We start from the raw sequence: 25,275 nt of genomic DNA on the forward strand, positions 1-25,275 counted from the left end.
TAACTGCCTCTGTGACAAGATACAATGGAGAAGCTCAATATCAGCTTAAACAAGGTCAGGAACAGACCATCAATTTTTCATATGCAAGTTCAAGTTGAAGCTAAACAAAAATAAACAAGTCTAGGAGAGCAAAAGAACAGCCTTGAGTGTATCCCACCTGGATTTAGAGACCATTTCAAGAACAGATTAGATTCATGGAAAACTAATGACCAAACTTCAGACTAGTTATGGGATGACACTGGCAATATCATATGTGAGGAAAGGAACAGGTCATTAAAAGCACAGAAAGAAAGAAAACATTGAAGAAGATTTCACAAGACTCTGAATCTTGCTCTTGAACATTATTTTCAAAGAAAGTGGAAGAAATTATGAAATAAAAGAGTTGGTAAGGAAAATGCCAAAGGGTAACTCAATAAGACAGAGAAAATCCAGTCAGGGTGCAGTATAGCACCGATGAAACGTACAACTTTCCTCTAGTTCTTTAATGCTTCCTCCCCCACACTATCATGATCCCAATTCTACCTTATAAATCCAGCTAGACCAGAGGATGTACACTGGTACTTATCAGAGCTGGAAATCCAGGGAAATAGGACAGATAAACCACTCAGGACCAACAATGAGAGTAGAGATACCAGGAGGGGAAGGTTGGGGAGAGAGCGGGAACCAATCGCAATGATCTACAACAGAAAAGTGGGTGATGGGAGATATCTGACAGTGTAAGACATGAAAAAAAATACTAATTTACAAATTTTCAAGGGTTCGTGAGGGAAGGAGGGGGAAGGAGGGGGTAATGAGGAGCTGATACCTAGGACTCGTGTATAAAAAAAGATATTTTGAGAATGATGATGGCACCAAATGCACAAATGGATGTATGTTTGGATTGTGATAAGAGTTGTATGAGTCCCCAATACAAAGCTTAAAAGAAGAAGAAAGAGCAAGTATTATAATGAAATATGCAAAGGCGTTGAATGAGAAAACCAAAAGGGAAGCATGTCTTCGACATATCTTAAGCTGAAAGATCTTGAGAAAAAATTCAAGACTCATGTTGCCATATTAAAGGATTCTGTGGGCAAAATACCAGATTTCATTTCACTAATGTCTAGAGTGTGGACTTTTTTGTGTTCCGTTTTATTTTTGATAACTTATTTTCCTAGATTCATATTTCAAACATTCAATGTTCTGAATGTTAAGTTCTTTGCAGCTATTTCTTTTCATTTTGAGTCAGAAAATGAAGGTCCCCCAAACTTTTCTCCGTTACATGGAGTCACTGTGGTGGACTCGAATTTGAGGAACAGTACCAGGATTGGAGAAAGGCTTATTAACAACATGCGATATGCATATAGCACAATCTTGTTTGCTGAAAGTGAGGAGAACCTGAAGTACTTGCTGATGAAAATCAAGGATTGCAGCCTTCAGTATGGATTACAACTCTATGTAAGGATGACCCAAATCCTCACAACTGGACCAATAGGCAACATCGTGATCCAGAGAAAAGATTGAATTTATCAAAGATTTAATTTTATTTGGATCCATAATCAATACGCATGAAAGTAGCAATTGGAAAAATTACCTTTTGGCATTGGGCAAATCTGCTTCACAAGACCACTTAAAAGTGCTAAAAAGAATATGTGAGTATATGAATATTTTTATTAATTAACTTATAACATTCTATATATATTTTTACACCATCTTGCTTTTTTTTCATTTAGCTACATAGCCTAGAAACCATTCCATATCTGCATTTGAAAATGTTGCTCATTAGTTTAATAAATACTTCACTATATGAATGTACCACGGTTTTTTCAACCAATAATTTGGTTTTCTATGTTAATTGTTTCCTTTTTTAAACATTTAGTTTTAATACACAGAAATAAAATATATATTTTAATGGGCTAATATAACCATCTATTATGACATAATCTTACTTTTTTTTCAAATTTTTACAAGATTTTTTGTTCTTTCTTTTACATTTTCTATGTATACAATCCTATTTGACAGCTTGTATCCTCCTTTTCAACTTTTGTATTGTAAAGATCCAACAAGTACAGGCTTAGAACTTTTTATTTCATGAGAAATAAAATTGGACGTGTGAAGACATGGCAATGTTGAAATCCTCAAAGTGTTATAAACACAGTGCTATTGTGGGTATAAAAAAAACTCTATTTACATTTAAATGGAGATGGCAAGGCTTCTTATCTGAGTCTGGGCTCAAAATAGGAAAAAAGCTGGCCCTGGTACATTGAAATTATAGATTTATCTTTATAATAATTTTGAATGTGAACATTTACTCTGTTGATCTGGAAACTACCATAATGAGAAATTAACACAAAACCTTGCTTGGTCAAGTCCAGTGATGCTTACTGGCAGAAGGAAAAGCAACCTCACATCGATATAGTTATACTCTCCTACTAGTTAGTGCACATTGGACTTACTTGCTAAAATCGAGAGCTTGCAAACTAGAAACTCAGGGTATAAGAGGAAGCAATTCACCATGAGGAAAAATCAGCAGTCACAACAAGTGAAAAATTAAATATCAAATAAACTTTTTATCAGATAGAAGGGATAGAATGAGCATGCTTAAAATGAGAGACACATAAAAGGTAATCAATACATTTCAAAATGATAATATGAGACAGATAAAGGGATAGATAAGTGGTAGATATCAAAGAGCATTCTTTAAAATTACAGCTAGCACTTCAAAAATAATTTTAAAAGTATATGTATAGAAATTAGCACTCTACAGAAATTTATTTTAAAACACAAGATGTGTCAAAGATGAAGTCCTATTTTAAAAGCTATAAGCTCTGAAGAAATTATCCAGAAATGATAATGTTCAGAAGGTGAAAATGCTTACAGTTACAGAAAAGAAAGCTAGATTGAGAGGGAAGAAGAATATCCTGATATATGCCTATAACTGCTTCAAATTGGTAAATATTTAACGAGTTCATATTTTCAAACTTCCAAAAAATTGATGAAAAACATGAATTCTCAGGTTTGGGAAGCACAGAATTTTCCATGCAGAATAATATAAAAATTAGGACTTATACCTAGATTTGTATCATAGACATCAGAGTTGAAATTAAGGATACAAAAATCTACGAAAATATCTTAAAATGCAGGCACCAAACAAGAGCAATCCAAAATAAGAGCTGCTTCATTTTTTCATACAGTTTTATTGGTATAGAATCCATGTCCCAAGCAGTCCAGTGGTTTAAATACGTTAGTAAGAGTTGCACAATCATCACCACCATCAACTTTAGAACATTGTCTTCATCTTGTTACCCAGTATTATTAGCTTTCTATCACTCCTCTTCCCCATCTCCCTTGCCTTAACTTCAAGAAACCATCTAGTTATTGTCTCTATGGATTCACCTATTCTAGCTTTCCCATTTAAAAAATAATACCAATAAAAACAATGACAAGAAAATAAAACACAGAAACCCTCAATTCACTAGAAAGAGGAAGATAATAGAAATTAGAGCAAATTAAAATTGGGTCAAAAGAGAAAACAAATGATAATATACTAAATTTTAATCTAACTACATTTTCATGCATCCACTGTCCACTGCACTCTGCGTTGTTTGTGTTGTTTTAGGTGCCATCTAGTTAGTTCGTTCCCGTAGTGAACTTATGCACAATAGAACAAAACATGGTCTGGTCCTGCCTGCTCCTCACCATTGTTCCTGCTACTGAGCCCATTGTTGCAGCCGCTATGTCAATCTATTGCATTGAGGGCCTGCCTCTTTTTCGCTGTTCTTCCACTTTACTAAGCATGATGTCTTTTCCAAGGGACTGGTCTCTCTTGACAACATGTCCAAAGTACATGAGATCAAATCTTTCCGTCCTTACCTCTAAGGCAGTCTGTACTTTTAGCACATACCCGTGTCATATGATGGTGAGGTTTTCTGCATTGCACTTTGGGAAATGATGTCCTAGAAAGTAAAGCATAAGGGTAAGCTGATGTGTCACTAGTACCTTGTGTAGTTGGCATCTATGTCCGCATTTCTTTCTATATACTCTTTCAGTGTTTGGGGCAGACAGCATATAAAAAACTTATTGTTAAACATTCTAAAAATTTTAAATTTCCATATAAAACCCCACTGCAATATCCATCAAGGGGTTAAAAGCAAAGTAAGTTTCATCTGTCTTGAATAACTAATATGGGTGTAGACTCCACAGGTACATCACAAAGAAACCACGTCGCAGCATATACTTATGCTGTGAAAATCAAATATAGACAGTATGCAGTAAGTCACATGTGTGGATATTAGTCTCTTTGCTGTGCTGCCAGCATGAGTTAAAATAATGAGACTAAATCCCCTTCAAAGCAGGTCAAGTCACACGTGGATTTTTTTTTCAAGTTTAAGTAATTTGCTTCTTACTGAGACTAGGTAATCTACAGACTCAAGTGCACAGTTACAAGGCCATAAGCCTTAGTTACTTTAGAATGATAACGTAGCTGAAAAAATACTGATGCATCTACTCAAGTAACAACCATTTGTACTAACATCTGTTTCATTTGTGTTGATTAATGTTCATTTAAAGAGGTGTTTGTGTGTGCACAGGGAGTCCCTTGATTATCAACGTCCAAGCTGGCCAACCCCATGCCAAAGGGAAAACTATGTCATGCAAATGTGCCCTCACGTTGTAATGATTACATCCCCTAATTGCAACAAATTCTTCATCGCAAACACTTTACATGCTGCATGTGCACCTTTAAAATCATTACAAGGCTTCGAGAGCTTTATTGTATTAAAGTAATGCTAAATAAGAACCTTATGTGCCGATGCCACTTCACCTACAAATTCCATTTAAAGTTACCCTGAGGAACAGATAGCACTCCTAACACACGGACAATGCCTTGGACTGCTAATTGCAAGCTTGGCAGTGAAACTCACCCCGTGTTCTCTAAGAGACCATCTCCTCCTCTCAAGATTTAGAGTCTTAACACCCCTATAAAGGGTCGCTATGAATCAGAACCAACTAGATGATAATGGTATACTTTTTGGAAATCCTATGGCTCTAAATGTATTGAGTGGAAATTGTGTAAAAAGATATATTCCATACCATGCTCAGTAGACATTTAAAAGAAGCCCCCTTTTCCTGAGAAGGAAGAGAAATTATATAGATCTGCAGCCAAAATGCAAAAATAAAGACCTTTTCTGAACATGGACATGTAAATAAAACAGCTGGTTATTTTTAATATTAGGAAGCATAATGTTGATAAAATATATCACATTTTAATCTGAGGAATTGAAATTGAGCAATCAAAAAGCTGTTTGTTGGCTTTTGTGTGTTTGCTCTGCAATTAGAGGACATTGTCATCGAGTATTTTGTGCTTTGGTAATGACTTCATCTCTTGAAAAATCAGGTTCCTTTTATATTGAAATGATTCAAAAGATGGTTTAGAATATTATCTCACAAAAATATTCATGCTCTTTCATAGGATCAAAATTCCTTCCATATCAGCAAAGAAAAAGTTGGGAAATATATAAAGAGCATAAAAATAGAAATAATAGAAATAAACCTATTCAATACAAACAAATACAACAAACATGCATAAACAAAAAATAAAAATTAGAACTTTGCAATATCTGAAAGATGAAATTTATAAGCAGTTGAAAAGCTGCAAAAGTATCCATGAAACTGATAATTTACTAGGAGATGTAAATTCCCAAAATTGATTCCGGGAATGAAGGAAAATTTTGTGGTCTGAAACAGGAACATGAAAGAAATATTTTTTAAGTTTAAAATCATTTCCTAAAATATCATGAGTTATCTATGAATCATTCCATTTCTTCAAAGAATAGCTATTTTTCTATGCTATTTAATGTTTCAGAACATAAAAGGAGTAGAAAAGTACCCAATACATTACATATAGTTAACATAGCCATGATAAAAACTTTAGAAGCTTAAAAAAGTAATTTAAGTAATAACTCGATCTCATATGTGATCATGTAAAATGGAGAATCATGCAAGGGGAACTAAAAAAGTATTGCTACTAAGTTTACATTTCACATAAAATGGACAAACTTATTCCAAACAAAACATGCTTAAGCATGTGTCTGAGATCAGTAGATGATGTGCTTACAAGAACAAGATGTAATCAAATAGTATCTTCTCAGGGGATCTGCTGGGGCAGCTCAATTCAAGGTGGAGAGGTTATGATGAATGTTTGTGAGACTTCAAAGGAATAATCTTGAAATATTTTCTTGAAGGGCACAAGACAATTATGTGGCCTTATTATGAAGAAATCTTAAGAAAATTGAGAATGGTGGAGTTGAAAGAAAGGCGACAACATTACAACAGTGCCCCTGCTCATTCATCAAGGATACCCAGGTCTGTCCTGTGAGCATTTACTTGGGGATCTTACTCCATCAACGCCACTGCCCTGATCTTTGCCCTTCAGAACTCACTTTGTGTCCAAAACTCAAAGAACATTTAAAAGCAACGTGATTGGTATCCTTTGAGGATCCCAATATTGCTTCTTTCATGTGGTGTGCATCAAATAATGTAGCATTCTTACAGGAAGGGTTAGAGAGTTGGAAACATCACTTTCAGAAGTATATATAATTATATGGGAGACATGTCAAGAAATGATCTTGAAATTTTTATTTAATAAAGTAATAAGGGTTCCCATGATTTCTTTAACAATATTATTTGACTTACCTTTGTAAGTAGAATATAAAGTATTGGAATTTGAATTTAATCATATACTGAAAAATACATATTAAATAGAGAATATTTATTTTGTAAATGTAGCAATTGTTCAATATTTGGACATAAATTAAAATAAATTTTAATATTAATTATACACAAAATAGCATCATTTAGATCCAGAAATTGTGTTATGTTAAGGAAGTTCCATTTTATTTTTAGTTCAGGTTTATTACCATTAGATCCACAGTTCCCAACATATGTAATGGTGAAAGACTAAAGCCTTTCCCCATAAGTTCAGGAACCAGACCATTATGGTTAACCTTGTCTCTTTCATTCCACACTGTACTGGAGGCACCAGGCTGGGGAATTAGGTGAGACAATGAAATAAAAGCTATCTAGGTTGGAAAGGAAAAAGTAAAACTATCTTTTTGTGTGGTCCTTTCAGAGAGATCTTTCAGACAATATCCTTAGAAATCCGCAAGAGAAAAAGTAAAACGAAAACTTGTTTGGGGCTAATAATTCAACAAAGTAGCAGTACCAAGAACCAAAATAGTAAAAAATATATTTTATATGTCAGCATAAATTTGTAAAAAAATCAATTCCATTTAAATAGGATAAAAGATTAAACTGTCTACAAATAAACTTATTAAAGTATAATACTTGTACATGGCAAACTACCAATGATAATTGCCATTACATAGGAATGACATAACTGGAAAGTTAGCCAATGTTCATGTATTATTAGAATTGACATTGTTAAGATTACAATACCACAGATTTACTGTAGGCACTTTCAAAGTTCCAATTGCCTTTCTAGCCAAAATTGACAAACTGATCCTAAAATCCTCACTGAAATTCAGGGGACTTACAAGAGTGAAAATAGTCTTGGGAAAAATAACATAGTTGGAGGACTCCCACTGCGAAACAACAGCCATCAAAGGTGTTGCACTGACATTAGAATGAACAGATTAATGTCAGCATGTATAAAACTGTGAATTGTTTCTGTTTCTCTTGGGATCTGGTAACCTACCTAATAAATGCTAAACAAGGAGCCCTGGTAGCACAGCGACAAAGTGTCCTCTTGCTAGCTGAATGCTCAGCAGTTTGGATCCACTAGCTGCTCCACAGAAGAAAAACATGGTGATCTGTTTCCAATTAAGCTTACAGCTTTGGAAATCCTGTAAGGAAGTCTTACTCTGTCTTATAGGGTTGCTATGATTCAATGAGACTCATTGAGCTTAAATGTAAATCCAGAGTTTACACCAGACATCTTTGTAATTTAGTAAGATCACATCAATAAAGACAGCGTAGGTTACAAATAATCGCCAAGTCATAGTGATGTTAAAAAAAAAACATATTGTAAGCAGATGGCCCATTCATCACTGTGTAATGAAGAGGATGACTCTGCTATTATAATTACTCATTTTCCCAGGTTGTAAAAAGAGCCATCACCTTTTAACATTGCTTGCCACTGTACCGGAGGGAAGAGGGGATTGGTAAAGTCTTGTTATTAAGGAAGTGACTTCGTCACTTCTCTTCAGATAGAATTAGCTACATAAACGATATAATCACACTGTAGTCCCTGGATAGTTAAATGTTCTGCTGATAACCAAGAGGTCAGCAGTTTGAATCACGCAGAAGCACCTGAGGGGAAAGGCCTAACAATATCCTTATAAAGAAATTAGTCATTGGAAACCCTGTGGAACACAGGTACACTGTGTATTTCTCCCCATACTACCACCTCTAATCTCAGCTCCAGCTCCTGATGAAAGAAGTATGGAACAATTTGACTTACTCCACAAGGCCTCTAGCATTTACATACTGCAATGGGCAGGTGATGTTCAAACTTTTGGGGAAAACCATAGTCATTGCCATTTCTGTACACACACACACCTTCAGTCACTTAGTACCTCCATCTATCCTGGCTAGCTGTCCGCCATGTTGATCACTGTTTGGGTGAATGAGAGTAAATCTAAAGTTTCTAGAATTATGCCAGGTCATGCCATCCCATTCACTTCTGCCAGCCTTTAGTTTTCCTACATCACAGGCAGACTCCTAACTCAGTATAGCACAGCATATTTTTTCCTTGACAAAGAAATACCAAGCCCACTGCCATTGAGTTGATTCCAATCCATAGTCTCCTCAATACTTTTAACCTTTATACATGCAGATAGCTTTACCTGTCTCCCAGGGAGCTGCTGGGAGGTTTGAATTGCCTATGTTGTGGTTAGCAGTACACTTCCCTAACAGTGTCAAAAACAGATGAAATTTACCCAAAAAAGACATATGGATGGGTTGTTAGAGAACTTAAAACTAATATTTTGTGAGATGGCCAAGGAGTAGATTTTTTGAAAATTAAGTGAAATTGACTCAGGAGACAGTGTTATGAGGATTTATAGTAGATCTTGCCGGTGAGGAGACACTGGCCATTTATGATACTAGATGCATGCACCCTATTTACACACAGGCATTCTGGCATGGCTGCCAAAGTAGAGGCGATTAATATAGAAGACCAAATTAAATACACTCTGATTATTATGTGAGAATGAGAGGGACAAAACTATTCAATGGATTCAAATCTCGGGATGATTACTCAGAATTATTTGACTTATTAAAGTCAAAGCAAACTGAGTGAAATTGACACTTATTATACAAAGTCTTTGTTATTGCCCTATTGTCTTATTTCTTCCCTGACCAGATCACAAGTTTTTTGCCTCTCTGGAAGAGCATGGAGAGTTAGCCCTTGGACCACCAAATCTGCCATTAGCAATTGTATTACCTTGGGAATCTCATTTTCATCTTTGCTGGGCCTTGATTTTCTGATCTGTTGGGAAAAAAAAATAATGAGGTGATATTATCAACCTCACATTCATAGATTCTCAAACTTACATCTCCTACCACATCCTTTTCAGGAAAACAAGCAAACAAAACATCTCAGCATCCTATGGCAATTAAAAAATGTTGTATTGTAATGCAGGGTAAAGTGTAGATATCTGCTTTAGCAGACACCCCCCCCTTTTATCCTTCTCGTCCCCCCAGCACCCCACCCCTCCCAGGAGCGGCGGTATCATCCACTTTGGGAAAATCTGAGTTAAATATATGATGCAATTGGTTTTCCCCCAGAATTTGTAGGATGTTGTTGGAGGAGAAAATTTTAAAGGAAGCAATGATTCTTTTGCAAAATAAAGGTACTAAAGAGAAAACTAAAGACAGTGGTAAAAGCTAAACATCCGTGTGGTCTGCATATGAACCCTGATGATAGGCTCAGTGGAAAATGAGATGCTGCAGGATTCTATTTACTTCGCAGGAAACAGCAGGAACCACTAAGCATATACCAAATGCCAGCTAACAACTGTTATTAATGAGGATGTAGCTGTAAGTTTCCACATTTCTTTATAAAGGAAAGGTTAAAGCTTAATCAGATACCACGCCTGTGGAATTATCTAGCGGAAGAAATCAGTTCTAATATTATCAAAGTATGTAGAAATGTCTCACAAAATTATGATAGCAGGTGAGCAAGAGCCACCTCCAGAGTTTTGTGCTGTTCTGGGCCAATAACTCTTGCTTGTTCTACATTAGCTCCATGGAGATGCCTTGCAGAATGATGTGTTCAGCAAGTGTCAGGTTTCCCAAGGGAGGCCTTCCATGTCAAAGGTAGTGGGATTCAGGCATTTAAGCAAAAATAGGGTTCAAATATCCTCTATATCATTGATGAGTGGTAACAAAATTGAACAAGATAACAAGAGAGTATACCACAAAACTTCAGTTCCCTTATCTATAAAATGGGAAGAATATCTACCTAACAGACTTGTGAAAAAACATATAGGAGTCATAGCAGTGCGAAGGGTTAGGCATTTGGCTGCTAACTGCAAAGTCTGTGTTTCAAACGTATCCACAGTAGAAAGATGTCGCTCTCTGCTCCTATAATGATTTGTCATCTTAAACGCTATGCAGGACCACTATGAGTCAGAGTCAACTTGAGGGCAGGGAGATATATATGTATAATCATATGTACATATTATCATTTGGCATGGCTTATGCACTGGGCCGATAGCCACAAAGTCAGTATTGTGAAACCATCAGCTGCCCTGCAGAGAAGAGATAAAGCCCTCTACTTCCATAAAAATTACAGTTTCAGAAACCCAGAAGACAGTTTAATTTTGAATTTAATATATGTTACCTGACATGATGACTACATCAGACCAGGTTATGGATTTAGAAATTCTTATTGCAGCTTTCTAAGGAGCTCTGTTGGCATAGTGTATTACGCACTGGGCAGAGATCTGCAAGGTCAGCAGTTCAAAAACCAGCAGCTGCTCTGCGGGAGAAAGAAGAGACTTTCTACTCCTGTAAAGACTTGCAGGCTCAGAAACCCAAAGGGTAGTTCTAGTCTGTCCTATAGAGTTGCTTTAACTAGGAATAAACTCAATGTCAGTGAGCCATTTGGGGCGCTTTGTTTTGTGTTTAGTTGCAGCTGCATGTCTATTTCCCTACCACAATGATTGCTTCACAAACCTGCTTGGAGAAGTGGCTATGTGGTATGAGTGTTGTCTCAAAAAACTCACTATCCTCAAGTCAACACTGGCTCATAGCGACCCTATAGGGCAGGTAGAATAGCCCTTGTAGATTTCTTTCTTTTTTTTAAGAACATTTTATTGGGGGCTCTTACAACTCTTGTTACAATCCACACATCCATTTGTATGTGACATATTTGTACATATATTCCATCGTTCTTTTGTAGACATTTACTTTCCAATAGGTCCCTGGGATCAGCTCCTCTTTCCCCCCCTCCCTCCCCCCCACCCCAACCCTCATGAGCACTTGATAGATTATAGATTAATTATTTTCAAATCTCACACTGACCACTGTCTCTCTTCCCCTCTGGTTTCTGTTATTCTTTCCCCCTGGATGAGGGTGTGTAGTTATGTGCTATTCATTGTGATCAGTGCCCCTCCCTCCCCACTTCTTTCCCCCCTTCCCCATATCATCTTGTTATCTCTATTCTCATTCCTGTTCCTGGGTTCTACGTGGTGTGAGTTTTATCTCTTGCCTATATCTATGTATATACTTCCGTCTAGTCCAGAGTGCGAAGCCACACTGGGGTCATGATAGTGGGGGGTGAGGAGGCCTCAAGGGATCAGAAGTCTAGTCCATGATCCATGAGTGCTCTATTGCACCCTGATTGGTTCATCCCCTCCCTGAAACCCCCTACTGTGGGGGATGCTACATTTTCTACAGATGGGCTTCTGGTCTCTGGTCCAACCCCCAATCCATTCTCCACAATGAATTTTTGTTTGTTTGTTTACTGTTTGTTGTGAATCTTCTGGAGCCAGCACTGAGATGCTTCTACCACCACTGGATCCACAAGACTTTTCACCCACTGGTCTGTGATCTTCTTGCATTTGGTGCCATTGCATGTGTTTTGTGAGTCTGAAGAGAACTTTATAGCTTGGCATCAGACACACGGGATATCAGACTTAAGGACTTGATCTCGACTGGGCTGGAATATTTTCTCAATAATCAAACACTCTTGTGTATAAAGCTCTTTCTTACAGACATATGAGTCTCCCGGGATTTGATTCTCTAGTCTACCCGGACTAACACACCTTTCATCTTCCAGAGGTGTCACACCTTCATCAGAGTTTGAAGGATCTTCTCACTTTTTTCTCCCTCTCTAAATAAACCATATGCATATCAATCTTGCTTAGGGAGTCTCCATCTCAGAAGGCCTTAACTAATGCGGCAGGACAGATTAGAAGCACAGGGAAATTAGGCATCTAAGGTCCAGTTTTCCAAAAAATGGCAGTGGAAGGAAGAGTACAATGGTTTTATCTCCCCATATTTTGGAGGGGCAAATTTGAAACATATTTTAAAATATGGCTTTCAAAGTGTGGTCTATCAACCCGTACAATTCTCTGAGATATTTTCAGAGTATATGTGAGGTCTAAATTCTCACCACCCCCACCTTCACCCCTTAGTATTGACATTTGTACTGATGGATTAAAATCAGTTGTAGGTATTAGTCACAGTGTTCTATACAGCCATGCACTCTCATTTAAGGGGAAAATATCAGTTTCACTACAAAAGTTACTTGATAACATAGCACAATTAATTTTAGACTTTAGATTGCATGACAATTAAATATGCTATTTGATATGTGAAAAAGTAGAAAGCACCCATCAAGCACTTCTCTTGCATCCAGAAATAAATGACTGTCTTGAGGAATGGAGAGTGGCTGTGTAGTGGTTACATGTTGGACTGCTAACCACAAGGTCAGCAGTTCTAAACCACTCAAAGTTCCATGAGAGAATGATGGGGTTTTCTACTCCCATAAAGATTTACAGTCTTGGAAACCAACAAGGGCAGTATTATTCTCTCCTAAAGGGTTATTTTGAGACTGAATTAACTTAATGGCAGTGATTTTGAGGGTGTGTTTTTTTTGAGTCTTGAAGAAAACTGTTATTTCAATTCTTATATTATTAAACTGAACTAGCAGCTCTGTTTCAGGGGACACCTTTTTTTTCTTGAAAGAATGACTGACAGAAAAACTGTGGTTATTCAGACTTGGTTCTTCTGCAGACATTGCCTCAAAATAAGTGAAATGAGTCTGTCACTTCAAGGAAAACAAATGACAGTACTTGCTGACAATGATAATATTTGACAATTCAAGTGAAAATCTGCCTCTCAGAAACATTGTATCCACCACCAGAAGCTTCACAGCTTTTTCATACATGAAGCCTTTTCTGATGAAACAGGTGGCAATGTCAGCAAATGCAAAGCAGTAGTTCGCAAATGGCCTTGCAAACAAATTCTTGCATAGGTTCAAAACACAACAACAACAACAACAAAAACAGTCTTTTCAGTATGCAAAATGGTTCACTGGCATGTTGTCTAAGTTCAAATTTCACATTTATATTATCTTTAAATAACTTCTACTTATTGATTTTTGCTGTAATAATAATGAATATCCTTTTCTCTGAAGAAGCATGTAAGACACTCCTTTTCAAACTAGAATTTTATAATACAGTGTCAATTCTTCCAACTGTATTACATCTGATTTTGGGCAAAAAATGTGTTTTCAACAAATTTAACTTGTGCTCATGTTATTATTGTTCTTTTTTCTATATTATTGTTATTTTAAATGAATTAATGGGAAATTGACCATTTTCCAAGCTCATTTTAATATGGTAAATAGCAACTGAAATAATCTCCTCAAACAAAAGCTTCTCAGTAAGTCTGTAAAATGCAAAGGGTTTCATAGACCAATGAATTTTCTTAAATTACAGATCTAGAACATTACTTTTAATCATTACATATTATTGCAAGCCCTTAATTTGTAGCCATTCTCTTATTAGCACACCTTTAGGGTCCTTCTGGTCTTTTGAACACTTGCAAACAGCATTTTTGCCTTTTGATGTGTGGTTCGTTAGACTATATGAAAGTAGTGTTGCAACTTCCCACTTTATTATGACTTTACACTTCAGAACTGGTCTTCTCATCTTGGTATATAAGAGCATATCCCCCCAAAATGGAAGAAAGCTCCTCTGGACAGAATTTGTGTTATATGAATTTGTCCTGCTAGGTGAGCATCCTACAACTCGTTTGGAGTTCACCCTGAGGTGTCACCTGGGAAGGTTCTCTCTGGTCACATTGAATTTTTTTATGCAAGCAGTTTTATTCGAACTTCATTTTTTGGGTTGGCTGATTTAAGAAAATAGCATGTGGCTGTGAAAGTTTGTTTCCTGTTTGGGGAAAATGACACAGAAATTGATCTGATGTTGAACACAAAAAAAGGTGAACTGTTGATTGAAGACAAACCTCATTCTGGACTTCTGCCAGCTTCCCAAAGGGATGAAACTGTTCACAAAATTCATGCACTTGTTCTTGAAGTCTTACAACAAACCATTGAAGAGATGGGGAAGTTATCTGGACTATCTTGGAGCTTGGTTCGGTGAATTTAAATTTGTCCCTCAGGATATGACTGACCAAGGAAAAGAAGTCCATTGGAAATACTCCATGCTTTGAAGGAACAGCTCCAAGTTGACCCAGACTTTTCCCCCTAAGGTTATTACTGGTGACGAGTCATTGTGCTATTCTTACATGCCCCAAACCAAAGATCAATCAAGGCATTGGAAGACATCATCTCACCATCGCCTTGCCCAATAAAAGCTCATCAAGTTAAATAAAAAATCAAGATGATGCTAATTTGGTTGTTGTTGTTGTTGTTTTTATCTGAGAAGGATAGTGCATTTGGAGTTCATTCCACCAGGTTAGACTGTTAATCAAGATTTCTATTTAGAGGTTCTAAAAATATTTCATAATAATAGTATGTTTTAAACAGGCCTGATTTATGGTAGACACAGGGCAGTCTTACAACCAGGACAATGCCCCTGCTCACACAGCAATCTCAGTGCACCAGTTTGGGGCAAAAAACAGCATGTCTCTCTTGCCCATGCACCTGACTCACCTGACCTCACTATGAGCAACTACCTTTTGTTTCATCAAATGAAGAAGGGGCATGGAAGGACAATGAGTTGACTACGATGAGAAGAAGTGAAGAAAAAACCGAGGGAGGTGCTGTCAACCATCCAAACAGATGAGCTTGGATAATGTTTCCAAGAATGGAATTGCAGATTTGAAAAATGTATTAAGTGTGATGGAGAGTTCATTGAAGGTGATAATATTGATTTGTAAAATAGTTTAAATACATAGATTTCAAAAAAGTCCATTTTATGAGGGTGTACTCCCTCATACATCCATAAAGGATAAAGACTAAATTTATCCAGCTAACTTCCTTCCCATTTAACCCAAGTGGCACAGAAGTTGTAAACTGTCTCTGCAATCCATTTAGTTTGCCCAGGAGAGGTTCTACATCTATGAATTGGAAAGAATATAATTAATAAAATATTATGGATTAGATAAGATGCCTGTTTGGCATAGTTTATTATGCACTGGACTGCTAAACACAAGGCCATCTATTCAAACCCACCAGATACTTCATGGAAGAAAGAAGATTCTTTCTGCTCCCAGAAAGCTAGACAGCCTTGGAAAACCCACAGGGGAAGCTCTCCTCCATCCTATAGGATCACTGTAAGAATTTGCTTGATCCTAGTGAGTTTTATTGGGGGTGGGATAGGGGGTGGAAGGTGTGTGTGTTGTTAATATACTTGTATTAAATTCTACCACAGGAGTTTAAAATATATATAATACCAATTAAGTCATACTGTAGTTTTTCCATAGGATTCTTCTTTAATTATGCACACTATTCTTAAATGACTTTTTGATTTTTAGTAATGTTTCCAAAATATTCATATGCAGAAGGGGAAGACTTGTTAAAGCAGCTTATTTTGTTTGAAAAGATGAACTAGCCTCTTTAAGTCATGCTTATGCACTTACTGTTTTAGATTTCTACTATAGGGTCAACCTCAGCCTATCGTTCTTGTTACAAATCATCGCTGGCATGTAAACTATAGGATTATCTGATTCTGAATTGCCATATGTAAGCCTACATTGCCAGATGGCTGGTGGCTATACATTGAAGTGAATTGGCCAGTAATCTATTCTGGAGTTCCTGCATGCACGGTGAGAATTCTACCACTGCTAAATTGACTTTTAAAATGCAGTCTTATCTTATGGCATATGGGATGCAGGGAGCTGCTTCGTAAGAAATAGAGCATCTGAATCTCCTACAGGATCATTGTTTCACACCTGGCGCAATCAACCAGCCTGCTGGACCAAGGTTACCAATATGTCAAACCGTCTTAGCTAAGCAATTTGTGTGCATTATGTAATTCCATTTTTCATAATAAAGCTTCTGTGTTATTATCCCATTCTATAGATAAAGCTTCAACCCGAAAGGGGTATTTTCCCCATGTTGAAATAAAGGAGTCATCAACCCATTTTAAACTCAGTGTTACAGACTTTTAAACTATCTGTCAGAAAAAACAAAACAAACAAAAACAACACAAACTTGATCTCTATGCTTACAATGCTTATGCAGGGCAACCACCACTTCCAACACTCATTCAAATTGGTAAGAAAAATCCTTAATGTCTCCCCTTGATCCTTTCATGAGGGAATGTTATTAAATTCCTAGGGACAGGCCTGAACCACTTATAACTGGCTTTAGAATGAATCCTGATACTTAGCTATTCTTTAAATAACCAACATTTTCAATATGTAGAACAAACAGGATCTTTTTACTACTGAGAATTGAAAAACAGTTGAAATACTTTGAAAGTCCCAGAATATGAAATTTGATGCAGTGAATATGAAATATACTGTATATTTTGGTAAATTTCATTCCCAGTTTGTTTCCAATTTTAAGAAAACCCTCAGTCAAATTAGCTAGCATGCAGATAAATCACATTAATTATAATAAATGTCAATTTCTTGAAAGATAGTTCTGTCAATAAATAAATACCATTATGGACTTTGGCAACACTAATCTAAGAGGAAACTACTCTCATTAAAAAGAACACTAGTGGTTTAGACTTTGGGCTGCTAAACAGAAGGTCACCCTTTCAAACTTACCAGCCACTACTCAGGAGAAAGATGAGGCTGTCTGCACCCGTAGGATTTTCAGTCTCTGAATTATGACATAGGGTTGCTTTGAGTTGAAATTGACATGATGGCAGTGGGTATTTCTCAATCAAGTTTGGGATGTCAGGTGAGCTGGACTATTATTCCTTATCTCTGTATATTATTGATTTATCTATAGTATAAAAACTAATTTCTAATTTTAAGACACTTAAACTGATATATTTAGAATTAAGTATCTATTTTGTAAATCACATTCCTCATGGATCTTCACTGGCTACATTTAAGATTATCATTTCTATCAAATTATTAGTCCCTAGGTAGCTGATTTTTATGGTGGTTCTAATGTATCCAGAGAATCCACAGGAAACAAACCTGCCAGCCTATTCCTGTAAAGAGCTCAGGAAAACACTATAGAGATGTTCTATTCTTTTTCATGGGGTCATTTTGAGTTGGATATGACTGTTCGATGCCATCACATCAGTTTCGAACCATAGTGACCTTATGCACAAAAGAACAAACACTGCATGACCCTGCACCGTCTTCACAATCTTTCCTATGCTTGAGCCCATTGGTGTAGTCACTGTGCCACATTCAAAAATAATATAGACAGAATGCACAGCTCATGCCAGAAAAAATATATCCTGCCTTTCTAACATTACATTACTATATCCTAGGATTACAGTGAGACTTTTGTTTCAGTTTTTCCTTGGCATGAATGTTGTCCCCATTATGAACCTGCTATGCATAGAAATAATCACTTTTGGTATAATAGATAGATATAGAACCCCTGAAGGCTGAAGTTGCAGATAGATATATAGGCACAAGTAATAGAACTGAAAGTTTAAACTCATCACCCACACTATGGGATAAAGATGTGCCTGTCTGCTTCCATAAGATTTTAAAGTCTTAGAAACTCTATGGCATGGTTCCATACTATCTTGAAGGATCCCCACAAGCTGGACTCGACTGAAAGACAATGTTTTGTTTGTTTGATTTGTAGATGACTTTTGTAAGGGATAAATAGCTCAGATGACTTAATGGGTTACAACTTGGGTTGCTAACCAGCAAGTTGACAGATCAAACACACCAGCTGCTCCTCAAGAGAAAGATGAGGCTTTCTGCTCCTGTAAATATTGTCAGCCTTGGAAGCCCACAGGGACAGTTCTACTCAGCCTATCAGTTTGTTATGAAAATATGTAGATTTGATGGCAGGGAACTTTGTGGTGACCAGAGCATTTCAGAATCCAGGTGACCTGGCTTTAAATCTGTTTTGGCTGTACTGGCTGTGTAATTTTGGGGAAATTCTTTAGCATCCTTTGGCTACATTTCCTTCTTTAAATAGAACTACTCTTCAATTTCTAACATTGCTTATGCATTCGTCAAATACCTAGTGCAAGGTTATGAATACTATAGTGATCTCTTAAAGCATAGTAATAATCATTGAATTTTAATATATTTATTATATAACCATACACTCACACTCCAGAACTATATAATTGTGTGCCTTGTGAACAAGCATGATGAGCATTCTGGCCATACTTCTTCAAGGCAGATTTGGTTTTCCTTTGGCAGTCCACAATTCATACATTCAATGTCCCTCTTCAACACTACAATTCATATGCATCTATGCCTTTTTGGTCTTCCTTATTCAATGTTCAACTTTATGAGGCCATAAAAATACCAGGGCTCAGGGGAGGAGCACCTCGGTTCTCAAAATGACATCCTTGCTCATCAACCCTTTTAAAGATCTTTTATACAGCAGATCTATGCAATGCAGTATATGATTTCATATCGTGACTTCTTCCAGGGGCATTGAGTATGTACCCAAGAAAAAGGAAATCCTTAGAGAGAGATGTAAAACTATAAGTCAAAATTATAGGACTGGCTGTGTGATTTGCGGTGTGTGGGAGCAATTTGTTAAGAATGATGTCTGGGCGTCTGCTTTAGTTATTCAGTAAATAGGGATGCCATTTTATAAGAAAATGAATTGTTGAGGAGAATGAAGAAGAGGAGCGTGGGAAAGAAGAAAAGAAGAGCAAAAGAGCAGAGAAAAGAAATTCTCATGTTTTCATTTTTAAGTGGTTGTGAGACCCCCCCCCCCCCAACCTGGACATTTTAATGGGCAGCTGACTAAAGAGCTGGAGTTTAATATAGAACTGGGAAAAATAGACATTATTTGTAGTTGGAGTTAACTTCTGTGGGGTTGGCCCCTGGCTTATGGCCACTACATGCTAGTAGAACAAAATGATGCCAGATACTGGATAAGCCCCAGGTATGGGTTAAAACATGCAAGGGCCCTAAACACTGGTAACTTGTGGCGCCTTTCCTCTGCTTACTCATGCTTTCAAAAAGGACATGTGAGTTATGAGTATGTGAGGACATCAAAAAGGTCACATAAAGGTTCACTTATTTTTAAATTCCATTTTCCACAAACTTTTTCAAGTCCCCTCATGTGTGTAGGTCTTAGATCCCCATGTTTTATTTTCTTTTTACATTGAATTATAATATTAGCAATTGATTGCAAAAATGGCATATGCCATTTTAGTAGAACTGAATTACAAAAATGTTAGTGGCTGTGAGGCACTTTACTATATACTATATACATAATTTACAAAAAGAAAGAAATCCCACATATTCCACAATAACAAAAAATTAGTTATTTTACCAATTAATCTGAAATTCTGTTAATATTCCATAAAGAAAACTTGTCTTAGATCAATTTTGCTTTAAACTACTCCAATATTGATTAATGTTTCATAATAAATGCTATAATCATAAATGATACCCATGTTACTCTTTTATTGAAAGCATGCTAGATTGTGCTTATGTTTATGCCAAACATTTTAAAGTTATAACTCTTATTGTTGGAAAATCTTAATACATAACTCTGTACATACATGCAATTAAATAGTGAAGGTAATTGCATGAACTTGCTTCATTTGGATTCGAGTTCCCACTGGTGTTCATGCATGATGTGTCCAAGAGCACACCCTTGTGTCTATTGTGGCAAAGTGCATTGCTGGCCCTCCTGGCTTGTATTGCTGATTACCGGACATGAATACACAAGATAGTTTTCCCAAAATGGATCCACTCTTAGCCAGTAACTGATCTTATTGGAACTTATTATATATTGGATGTGTGTAGCAAGAGTTAGACTTGACAGTCCACCCTGCCACTCGTTGATTAGGAAGAAATTATATACTACAAAGGGGCCCAGCAAGATGAGAATTTCAAATTACATAGGGGGAACCCTAGGAAACAAATGTTAACAAAGGAGTTAAGTGGTTAAGGATGCATTGCTAAAACAACCTCATTCAACAATATACTCATGACCTAGTATGAATTTATTTCTGGCCTGCATACTCTAAGGAACAGTAGGTGGTATCTAGTTTTTTAGTGTTCTGCCTGTGTTTTTTTTTTCACAATGTATTGTATCCTGACTGCTGGACATCTTTGGGTCTTTCCTTTGGACCCACATAAGGTGTGAATTGCATGGGAATAGAACCCTAGTGTCCTGCCCCTGAGAGATTTATAGCCCTAAACCATCACTCTCCCTATCATATTGTTGTTGCTTTTAGGTGCCCTCACGTCAGTTCTGACTCACAGCAACCTTATATACAATAGAATGAACACCCATGCAGTCCCGGACCATCCTCCTGATTGTTCTTCTACTGCAGCCCATTGTTGCAACCACTGTGTCACACTCTCTCATCGAGGGTCTTCCTATTTTCGTTGGCCCTTCACTGTAGCAAGCATTATGTCTTTCACCATAGACTGGTCTCATCTGATAACATGTCCAAAATATGAGATGAAATCTAACCATCCTTGCCTCTCTGGGGTATTCTGAAGAAGTGCAGCCAAAGCACTCCCTTAGAGGCTAGGATGGTGAGACTCGTCTTTTATACTTCAGACATGTTGTCAGAAGAGACCAGTTCGTGGAGAAGGACATCATGCTTGCTAAGGTAGAAGAGCAGTGGAAAAGAGGAGGGCCCTCAGTGGCTGAAAACCTAGGTTCAAGGATAGGAACAATTGTGAGAATGGTGCGGGACAGACAGTGTTTCGTTCTATTGTGCACAGGGACACGATAAGTATAGGAACAATTGTGAGAATGGTGCAGGACAGGCAGTGTTTCACTCTGTTGTGCACAAGGACACTATGGATCCTAATAGACGTAATGGCATCTAACAACAAGGAGCATTCTAGCTGTACTTTTAAGAGAGATCTGTTTGTTCTTTTGGAAGCCCATACTTTCAATATATTGCCCTAGCCCTGGCATTTAAATGTTTCTACTCTGCTTTGTGCTTCTTTATTCAATGTCCAAATTTCCTATGCATATGAGGTGATTGAAAATACTATGGGGCACTTTAGTCTTCAAAGTAATATCATTATTTTTCAGCACTTAAAAAGTCCTCCTGTACAGAAAACTTACCTAATGCAATGTTTTATTTCATCTTTCGACTGTGATTCCATGAGCATTGATTGTGAACAAATATGTTGAAATCCTGGACAATTTCAATTTTTTCTGTTTATTGTGATGTTATATATTGGATCAGTTGTGAGGAATTTTTCTTTCTTCAGAATAAATTATAATCCATATTTAAAGCTGCAACCCTTGATCTTCATCAAGCCATTCTGAAGTCTAATTATGGGTTAGATGAGGTCAATTTCAAAAACTGTAAAATGTGAGATGAGGATCAAGGAGAGAAAATATATTCAGACATATATAACATATGGATATCAAAATAAGTTGTTTACTTAATTTAACACCCCACTTGGTTATACTTTGTAGCTATAATTGTATTTATATACATATTTATATTCTTTATATTATATTACACATCTATATTATTACATATTACATTATTTATGTAATAATGATATAATTAGAAAATTATAGAGCTATTACATTATATTTAATGAATTACATATATAATATGCAATATAGTATTCCAAGAGCCAATGTATGTGCTATTACAACCTTACAACTATTCCATTTTTTTTTCTTTTGATAATTTATTTTCATTTTCAAGGTTTACATTAACATCAACCTAGCCAGAAACTCTTTGTGTAACATCATATGTACAACCCCATCACAGTAGTTATCACAAATGCTACAATTGCCTATATACATGCTGGAAATGAATATAGTTCGAACCATGGAATATGCCACAAATTAAGGTGACCACTCAGCCACTAGTTTTCATTGAATGTGTACTGACTCATGGTAATCTGTATGTATGAGAGAAATGTGCTCCATAAGATGCTAATAGTTGTGACCTTTGAGACACAGATCAGGAAGCATTTCTTCTGAAATATCTTTGGGTAGGTTTCAACTGCAGACTCTTTAGTTATCAGTTGAACACATTCACTACATAAAGACTCCCTGATTATCTACTGGGATTAAATTTCTTCACACAGGAAAAATAGAAGGCGATGACAAGATGGAGGGGAATATAGGTAAGATGGAGGATGGAAGATGATTACATGATGAAGGGTGAATATAAGAAGACAGTTATAAGATGAAGTGCAATTAAAAAGGGGGTTGGATTATAGTGGAGGTAGAAAAATATGAATAAAAGAGAGTGGATACAAGGTTAAAGTTGATTAAAAGGGTAAAAGATGGCAGCTATTAACACGATGGTGAGCAAATACAAGCTGGAGGGTGGCTACAAGATGGTGGTTGGATACAAGATATAGGACGGTTATGAGATGGATGGTGGGTTGATACAAGATGGGGTTAGATTCAATATGGAGGGTGGTGACAAGATAGAGGGTGTACACAAGACAGCATGGTTCTAAGATGGAGGGTGGATTCAAGATTGAGAGTGGCTCCTAGTTTGAGGGCAGTTACAAGATGGAGAGTAGATTCAAGATGGAGGGTGGATGCAAGATTGAGAGTGCTCCTAGTTTGAGGGTAGTTACAAGATGGAGACGAGATTCAAGATGAAGAGTGGATACAAGATGGAGGGTGAATTCAATATGGATGGTGGTTGCAAGATGGAGAATGGTGACAAGACGGAGGTTGGTTGATAGATGGAGGGTGGATTCAAGATGGTCACTTGATAGAAGATGGAGAGTGAATACAACATGGAGGGTAGGTACACTATTGGTGTTAGTTACAAGATGGAGAGGGGTGACAAGAAGGTGAGAATTTTAAAGACTGAGGTTGGAAACAAGATTGAGGGTAGTTACAAGAAGGTGGGTGGTGACAAGATGGAGGGAGATTAGTTACAAGATGGAGGGGAGTGATAAGGTGAATGGGGCTATTATGGTGGGTAGTTACAAGATGGGAAGCAGTTACTAGATGGGGTTGGTTGCAACATGGAGGCTGGTGACAGGAGAGTTCCAAAATGGAGAGCGGTGACAAGATGGAGGGAGGTGACAGATGGAGAGTGGTTAAATGTTGTGGGAGGTTACAAGATTGAGAATGGATACAGGATGGAAGGTGGTTACTAGATGGAGGGAGATTACAATATGGAGGGTGGATTCAAGATGGTGACTAGTTACAAGATGTGGGTAAGATAGAAGACAAATATAGGAGGGAAGAATGATACATGTTGGAAACAAGAAAAGATCACAGTTAAAAGAAACTCTCTAATGAGCTCTTAATCAGTATAGCTTAAAAAATGTAAGAAATGAACTAAAATAGCTGGACATAAAATTAAGCTGCCCTCTAAAGGGCAGTATTAAGTAAAGTATTGGTATAAAACATGCAAAGACCTTGAATTAGAAACCCCAAAAGGAAGAAATGGTTCAGACTATATCAAACTGAAGAAAAAAAATCAAGCCTCAAATTTTAATATTAAAAGATTATATAAGCCAAATACTGAATGATGCAGGAAGTATCAAAAGATGAAGGAAGGAATACACAGTCACCATATCACAAAGTTAGTTGATACTCAAATATTTTAAGAGATAGCATATGATGAAGTACTAACGGTACTGAAGGAAGAATCCATAGACGTATTGACAACATCAGTGATAAAAAAGCTTCCAGGAATTGATGGGATACCAAATGAAATGTATAAGCAATATGAAGAAGAATTGTAAGCACTGACTTATCTACGCTAAAAAATTTGGAAGAAAGCTATCCGGTCAACTGATTGAATGAGATCCATATTTGTACCTATTCCAAAGAAATCTGACCCAAAAGAATGCTCAAATTTAAAGAACAAGATCAGTGATAACACATGTAAGTAAAATTTTGATTAACATCATTCAACAACGTTTCAGCACTGCATAGAAAGAGTTGACAGGAGAAGCCAAGCAGTGATCAGAAGAGGATGTAGAACAAGGGGTATCACTGCTGACATCAAATAGAACTTGGCTCAGAGTATGAGATGCTACTTGTGTTTCATCAAATAAGCAAAGGCACTTGACTGCGCTTGGGAAGAATGGGAATTTTCTAACTCTTAATTGTGCTCATGTAAAACATGTATATGGACAAACTTCAAACCTCGAATTGCAATATTTAAAGGGTTGCATGGTCAACATATTGAACAATGCAGGAGGTACCAAACAAAGATGGAAGGGACATATAATCAACATATCAAAACTTAATTGACATACAAATATTTTAAGAGAAGGCGTAAGATGAAGAAGTGATGACATTAAAGGAAGACGTCCAAGGTATATTGAGGACTTTGATGGAATACCAAGTTTCTCAAACGGCAGCCATTCAAACAGAGCAAGGGAACATTACATGGTTTAAAATCAGGAAAGTTACATTAGGGCTGTAGCCTCGCACCATGCTTCTTCAATGTGTATGCTGAGCAAAAATAATCAGAGAAGCTGAACTCTATAAAAGAATAATGCAACGTCAGGATTTGAGGGAGACTTATCCATGATACAGCCTTCACTACGCAGATGACAAAATCTTGCTGGCTGACAGCGAAGACTTAAAGCACTTGCTCATGAAGGTTGTCCAGTTCTATGCCCGAATCTTGTGTGTTCCCATTGTTGCAGCCATTGTACTAATCCCACACTTAAACAAATGTAGACAAATTCTGAAAAGACCAACTCATAACCTTCATGAAAACCCTCAGGAAAGGAAGATGCTTAATGAGGTCTCCA

This window comes from Tenrec ecaudatus, chromosome X, assembly GCF_050624435.1.
Source record: "Tenrec ecaudatus isolate mTenEca1 chromosome X, mTenEca1.hap1, whole genome shotgun sequence".
In the NCBI taxonomy this organism is placed as follows: Eukaryota; Metazoa; Chordata; class Mammalia; order Afrosoricida; family Tenrecidae; genus Tenrec; species Tenrec ecaudatus.